Source organism: Vombatus ursinus, unplaced genomic scaffold (genome assembly GCF_900497805.2).
Source record: "Vombatus ursinus unplaced genomic scaffold, bare-nosed wombat genome assembly UNPS02014801.1, whole genome shotgun sequence".
NCBI lineage: Eukaryota > Metazoa > Chordata > Mammalia > Diprotodontia > Vombatidae > Vombatus > Vombatus ursinus.
The window spans coordinates 22,185,125-22,193,223 of record NW_020954579.1 but is presented as its reverse complement, the minus strand read 5'-3'; the positions used below and the strand labels follow the sequence as shown (position 1 = coordinate 22,193,223).

Here is an 8,099-nt window from a genome sequence, read left to right as displayed (position 1 = left end):
CAGTAACTATGCTTACAATTCAGAATTTAAAATAATGCATATTTTTAAACTAATGTCAAAACACAGTGTCTTTTCTACCTGTGCCTTCTAAAAGTTTCGACCTTTTTATGCAAGCTTTGTAAATATGAGCCTAGTTTCTGGGGGAAGAAATAGTCCCTGCATCTACCTGTTCTGTGGTTATGGAAACAAGCTTTATTTCCTCTTGAGTGCATTTTTAATCAAGATTAAAATCAGATTGGATTAATGTGGAGGCCATGGAATAGGAACGGGAAAGCCAGGAATTTCTCAGAAGTTCAAAATGATTTCTTCCATTTTATAAACCCTAATCCTTTAAGATAAAGCATTGTGAAGTTTTGTATTTTTTAATGATTCAAACAAGGTCAAATTCACAAATTCTTCCTATCACCACTTCTGCCCCACACATTTCGGTGATTTAACAGCATAGTTACTAGGACATCTGGTACAGGGTTAAAAGCACAAGGTTAAAAATATATCCTAGTCCACTAAGGTCTGGGGCAGCTTATAGATGCTCCTTTGCCAGGGTGAACCTTAAGAAACTGCTTCAATCATTTAGTCATTGTTTCAAGCACATATCTTATAAAAGCCACTGCATTAGGCACTTAATAAAGAAGATAAGAAAACACATATGTTCTCCCAGAGGGCCTTTGAGAAGGGCAGAGACAGAATTGATCACATCCATGAGCATAGCCAATAGTGAGTCTACCTATTAACCAGAAGGAATGCTTTTGTCTCTTGTCTTTGCTAGTGGCGCCATGGGTCACCAGCAGCTCTACTGGAGCCACTCTTGAAAATTTGGCCAGGGGTCTCAGTAGTGTGGCATCATTTCGAACCCGCATAGCCTGATCTGCGAGTTTGGCCTGAACATTTGCCGCCAGTGCTTCCAGCTGTATGCGAAAGACGTCGACTTCATCAGATTGGACTAAGTTATATTTATGGATCTTGCTTCAGTAATTACACTGACCATCAATGACTACCATTTTACTGGACCCTGGACAACCTAAATATCAATCCTGTTGTACATGCTATGCCAATATGCATGTATAACTAAAAAAAGGTCATCCTCAGAAGGAACACTACCAAGATTCCCAGGTGGAAAAATGTTAATGATCATCCACAAATCTCCACCACTGACCCCTCCCCAATCAGATAATAATAACAATAATAGCTGACATTGGTATAGCACCTTTCAAACATTTTCTCATTTATTTAATAACCCCAAGAGCTTAGTAGTACTGTACTTATCCTCATTTTGCAAAGGAGGAAACTGATTCATAAGGAGTCAAATTGACTTTCTTTAAACTCATATAGCAAAAAAGCCAAAGATTTGAGATTCAGAGGCAGTTCTTTCAATTCCACGTGTATACTGTCTAGTGCATGAGTAATAATAGCATCTCTTTCTAGTAACATATCTAGCCAATTGTTGATTGAGAAGCTCTTTTAACATAAGGATCCCAGATCTAGGGATGGAAGAAACATCAAAAATCATATGATCCAACCTCCTCATTTTACAGTTAAAGTATGTGGGGCACAAGGAAGGAAAGAGATTTACTATAAGACCCATAGGTATAAGTAAGCATATGAAGTTGGATTTGAAAGGAAGTCCTGTGATTACTAAGCCGGGGTCTTTCTATAATATCCTACTGTCTTACCATCTGACATTCTAAAATAGTAAGAAACCATGACTCTTTGGTAGAATCCCAAAGAACCCCCTGAAGAATATAATAATAAAGAGCTTTCTATATCTTTACTGGATATCATCTAAATGTTTGAAATGGCAGATTCAGATTACTAAGAGATATCTAATCTTATTTTTTTCCCTCTCGACTTAAATCTTTGAAGATTCTTCTGTGGCAAAAAAAAAAATCATTCTGGTAGGTAGTATATCAATGTGCAAAGCCTACATACTTTTTCCTTTGGATTTTGTGCTTTTTAAAGAAACATTATTGTGGGAGGTTCTTTTTTGTTTTGACACATCATTTATATCAGGTTCCACCTCCATATTCTTCCATTTAGTTACATTTTCAGAAAATTCATTCCATAAAGACATTTGTATTTTCTTTTCACCCTATTTTGGGGTTGAACCTCCCATAATTCTATACAAAAATATATTCAAATGGAGCTAGAATCTTGTGATTTGGGATTTCCTTCCAATGCCACTGATAGCAACCCATGCCTGACCATCTGATAAGATTCTTGTCCATGTCCGCTCAAGGATCTGCCATGGCATTTGCAACCAAAGTATAGGAAGTTACCCTTGATTTCCTCCAGCATTACAAGGGTACAGGTGGAACACTCTGGTTCAAATAGTGGATGGAGGTCTGGACTTAGGATCAGGAAGACCTGTGTTCAACTCCCACTTCAGACACTTACTGGCTGTGTGCCTCTGGGAAAGTCACATAACCTCTGTGTCTCAGTTTCCTCAACTGTAAAATAAAGGGGTTGTTCTAAGTGACAGTTCAGGTCCTTTCCAACTTTAAATTTAAAATTCCCCCATTTTTGCCTTGCGAACAATCTCTGTTCTCTTACCATCATGCAATTCCTTTATGACATTTTTTCCTCCTGTTCTTTGGAATACCTAGTTGGTTATATGTTGCAGGCTACCTCCATGTGCTTCTCCATTGTTTCAATGTGATACTCATCTTTATTCTTTGAAGGCAGTTATATTCCATGTTTTGCTTTCATATGGCAAGAGCAGTAGAATGTTAATATTGACATCTGGGACATTTCTTTCTTGGGAACTTTGGAGCTTTGCAGTTTGAATCTTTGCAATTTCCTAAAAGCAATCCAGCCTTGTGTTAAAAATATACCTTGTTCTGGTCCCCCTGACCTCTACCTTCTAGTCAGTGTAGTGAGTTTATAAGTAACCAGTGTAAAGTAGCAATAACAGGAAGTAAGACTGTAAAGGGGAACCTAGAAATCACTAACAAACCCCCCAAAGGTCAAAAGAATGTAATTTACAAGTTGTATCATATATTAACCAAAAATTCCATCCTGGTAAATGTGCTGAATCAGAGGGAACCATCTAGAGTCTAGACTTTGCTTTTGGTTCATGATATGTAAAACTCAGATAAGTTTCAGATATCCACAACAAGACCAGCAAAATATCTAATGTTACTGATAACTTTGAGATGATATGGATATGATAACTTTAAAGTTTTACCTACAACTGTGAGATAATTTAGATATGTTAATGAACCCTGAAGTGGCACAAATGAAAGTTAGTCTTCTCCCCCTAAAAATCTATAAAAATGAAGCTTCAAACTCCTATCCCCTCAGCACTCTTCCATCTCTGTCTGGGTCCATGTTGCTAAGTGCTCCCAACCCTAATCCATGTTTAGTTGAATGATTCCCTGTGCCTCTACCCTTCCCCATCCTCTTCCCCATTGCTGTTTGCCTGCCTTCACTACCCCATCCCCATCTTCATATCATACCCCTTTTGCCACTTGTCTCTGTACTTCCTTGCCTGTTCACCTTCCACACCCCCTGTGCCTTATTAAAGTGTGGTTATGGCCTCACATTTCGCCATCTTATAGCCCAGTTCTCATCATTGTAGTCTTTCCCCAAGAATATCCTGTTCAATTTCATAATTTCCTAAATCAATTAGCTATTCATACCTGCTCTTATCTCCTGTTCAACTCTGGGCTCAACTGGTTGTCCATTTACATTGTCTAAATAAGACATACATACTGCTGGGCAAACTCTATAGGGTGTGTATGCAAAAAGATGTTCTTTGTCGACTTAGTTATCCTGAGTGATGAAAAGAACTCTTCCCCTAGTCTCTAGAGTATTCTAGGTCTCAATACAAGCAGTACAATGTCATCTGTAAACAGAAACATGTGGAGAACATCAGCAACCTAAGGGTTGTGGACCTGGACCTCTTCAACCTGCACTCTTCATTGAATCTCCTCCATCACAGTGGTGAATGGTGCAGGGAGCATAGATCACCCTGTTTTATGCTCTACTTAATGATTTTGTTTAATAAGCATGTCTATACTCTACCATAAACAGAGACTATAGGGAAAACAACTCTGATACATTCCAGTCAATTATATTCAGTAGCAGGGTTTGTCTTTCCTGACAGACTAAACTTCTCAAAAATGTTTTCTCCTAATAAAATGAAAGATCCAGATATACTTCAGGAAGGATTGACCAGCTAAAAGCTTTCCCTATGTGCCATTTGTTTTTTGTGTTTGCTTTGCAGCAAAGTATAGGTCTCATTCTATTGACCTTCTGTAGATCCCTCATTAGAGTGGTTTTAGATATGGCTTTTGGATAAAATGGGTAGATTCTCCAGTGTCTATGCCTTCATCATTGGTAAGTTCTACTCCATTGTGAAACTTTAGTTCTACTTAGTTTAAAAGAAATACCAACACCCTGCCCCCCACAAAAAAAGAAAATCTCCTCCAAACTCTAGAGTATCTATTAAGAAAAGTCCAATGGGGAAGAAGATAGTTTTAAAACATTCTGGGAAATTGCAACATAAGCCCTACTACACTGCAAATCGCAAACTACAGCAGCTGTTAAAAAACTGATAAATTGCTCAGTCCTCTAGTAAGTCGCACCAGCAGATAAATAACTTTTTTGTGGGGTGTATCTAACAGGAAAAGACATGGAATTTTTATATGTATCAGTTAAGTAAACAATCATTTCATTCTTTATTGCTATTAGTAAATCTGTTGTGGAATTTTTTTTTCCTACCTTAGACAAACTGACTGGGTGAAATGAGTGTGAACTTATTTTCCTTGTAGTCAGAATCACTGAACGTTAGAACTACAAGAATCTGAAGTTAAAGGCCTTTTAATCCAACCCCTTCATTTTACAGAAGTGGCTGTTTCAAGGTCATGTGGAAAATGAGTAGAAGATATGTAATTTAAGCCTATGTAGGTCTTCAAATGCAATGAAAATATTAAATTTAAAAATGGAGTTGGGAGAAGTAGCGTGGTGCAGTGGCCAGAGAGCTAACTTTGGAATCAGGAAGGCCTGGGCTCAAGGCCTGCCTCTGACATATACTAGCTGTGTGACCATGGGTAGGCAAGAGACAACCACTCAGGACCTTAACCACATCTGTAACTTCTAGAAAAATTACTGATCTGAATTGGTGGAGGAGCTTTCACACTAGGAGTTCCCTATACTAATGAAGTCATAGGTCTGTATACAGCAAACAAAACAAAACAAAAAAGGAAAATAAAAATTATTGCAACTTTAGCTTTGGATAAAACCAGTATTCATTTAAACATTCACATAATTCTTTGAATAGAATTGCTTTAGAGTTCTAAAAAATTCCATTCCACTTAGCCTACCCCTTTCACTCATGTTTACTTCCTGGTTCTAGGGTGAAATTGAAGTGCCAAAATGAGGCAAGAAAAGACGTCTCTTTCCTGACTAGAAACAAGAAGTATTTTAAGGTTCATGAAAAAAAAATCTGATTGTGAAATGTTCTGATGTGGTTACACAAACCTAAAAGTCTGTCAAATTAACTGTTCCTATGGTTCATTTTTCTGTCCCCATGTGATTGAGAAGCTGGCTCTAACTCAGGCAAATCTTCATCTGTTTCTCTACAATTTGTTCATATTTAAAAGATGATGCAAAAGTTACGATTACCATTTGAGCACTAGTATATTACAATCAATGGCTGGACAGGATTACCCAGGAATCCCCAGGAATTACAGCTGAAAGGGACATTAGGGTTTGGAACATCTAAACAAAGTTGCTTGTTGTTGCTTGGTTTTGCACTCAGTGTACCTTACTAAGTCTTACTAGCCCATATGTTTAATAGCACAATCTACATGAGGCAGTACACCACTTAACATTGATATTATATTTGCCCTTTAAGGATAGTCAAATGTCCTATCCCTGTGAAAGTTATAAATTATCTCTCAGGGAGCAGATAGTTTGTCTAAAAGAAACATGGGGTGAGGTGGAGTGGTTAAAGGAGTGAAAATTTAGTAAGAGTCAGTAGCATAATGGAGCAAAGAAAAAAGCCGTGATTTTAAACTGTATTAAATAAAGTATAGCTTCCAGGAATAAAAAAATGATTGTTTCTCTGGACCTTGCCCTTGTTAGACCTCATCTGAAATATTGTATTCAGTTCTGGGCACTGAAATTTAAGAAAGACTGTGATAAATGGTAGAGCATTGAGAGAACCTTGGATCTATGTTGTATGAGGATCAATGGTAGGAATCTGGGAGGTTTAGTCTGGAAAAGAAGACTCAAAGGGTTATAATAGCTGTGCTTAAGTATTTAAAAGACTACGATGCATAAAAGAGATTAGAATTGTAATTCTTTACTCCATAAAACTGAACCTGGAAAAATAGGAAGATGTCCAAATAGGCAAATGATGGTTTCATGCAAAAAAAAAAAAAAAAAAAGCATAACAATTAGAACTGTCCAAAATGTAACAGACTGCTTTGAGAAGTAGTGACTTTTCCTTCCTTAGTGGTCTTTATGCAGAGACTAGACAATCAATTTTCATGTAGGCTATAGTGAAGGTTGCTTTCAGTTATGAGTAGCACTTATATGGCTTCTGAGGTCTCTTTTAGCTCTCAAATTCTTTTATATTGTATGATTCTGGAGACTATATCTTCTCCTTCTCTTTTGGGTCTCACCATTGCTTATACTATATCTTACCTCATACAAAAAATATTGGCACCTTGTTATAATACACCAAACAGTCAAGTCTTAGCCATTATCCAAAGAAATGTTTTTTTTTTCCCAAAGTACCAAATACTATACTGCTTATAAGGCAATTAGCATAAATGGGATTATAGAATCATAAACATATATTCTTTAGGCCAAAAGTGATCTAAGAGTTATTTAATCAAACCAATACCATGAAACAGTAAAACATGTGAATTCTTTCCTGTCAACTGTACTGCTCATAGGGAAAAGGAGAAGGAAAAATAGTCAGGTATTTTTTTTTAATGCATAGATTTTTTTTTAAAGCTTTTTTGGTAGTAAATGATTTGTGGACTACTAAAAAATTGCCATGGCTCTGTCTGGAAACATTGATCTAGCTCAACCCTAGGAACAAAGAAAAAAACAAACTATATCTTTATAGGGAGGGAAAGTGTCATTTCCAATACCCACAGAATTACAGGATCTCTGAATTGTTAGGTACTGCAGACGTCATCCAGTTTGACCTGTATGTGAACAGTATTCCTAACAAATAGTCATCTAGCCTCTGCTTAAAGATCTACAGTGATAAAGAGTACACATAATCTTGAGGCAGCCTATTCTATTTTTTAAATTAACTCTCAGTGTAAAATGCTATTCCTAATATCAAATGGAAAACATTTTTCAGTCACTAAAGGCAACAGTTCTATTAATTTTTAATCCTTACTAGAACTAGCCATTTTCAAACAATTCCCAAATAGACTAACTAATAACAGATCAACAATAAAGTAATAAACATTTATTAAACATCTCCTATATGCCAGGCATTGTGCTAATCTCTGAGGATACAAAAAAAAAAGAGGCAAAAGACTTGTGGGGGGAAAAAACCCAGCTATACATTCCAGGACAGGAGGTGTCCCAGTTAGCCATTGGCAGGCCCACCTCAGCAAACCAGAGGGAGATCTCAAGTCCCAGTGTGGTGGAGCAGGCAAACAGCAACAGCAGGACTCCCATACCCCACATGCCTTAGCATGGCCAAGGGAACCAACAGACTCCAGGTGCAAGAACCACCACCTGCTTCAGCATAGCCCAAGGTGGGCAGGTATCCTCCAACAGACAGAACTCCATGTACTTCAGTGTACCTCTGAGGAAATGGAGAAAGACCCCACTAGGCCTTAGCACACACCAAATACCACAATTAGGACTCCTGCTTACCACCAGGTAAGCTGCCAGAACCCTATGTCCTTCAGCAGTGCCAGCCACCAAACACCCCAACCTCTTAGCACAGCACCAGACATGAAGGTCCTCTGGGGGCTGCAGGGAAACATTAGCACAGCAACAGGTAAACAGCCAGGGCCTGTAGCTACTGGCACAAGAACCTGAGACAAAGCCCCTTCCAACCCAGGTGCAGAGCTCAAATTTAAAAGGAAAAACCTGTCCCCCCTCAAAAAAAAAAATAAGAATGA

The 8,099-nt window shown here is 37.8% G+C and overlaps 1 pseudogene; it reads left to right on the top strand.

The window, feature by feature from the left end:
* Positions 1-773: 773 nt before the first annotated feature.
* On the top strand, positions 774-944 carry LOC114050774 (annotated as a pseudogene).
* The last annotated feature ends 7,155 nt before the right edge of the window (positions 945-8,099 follow it).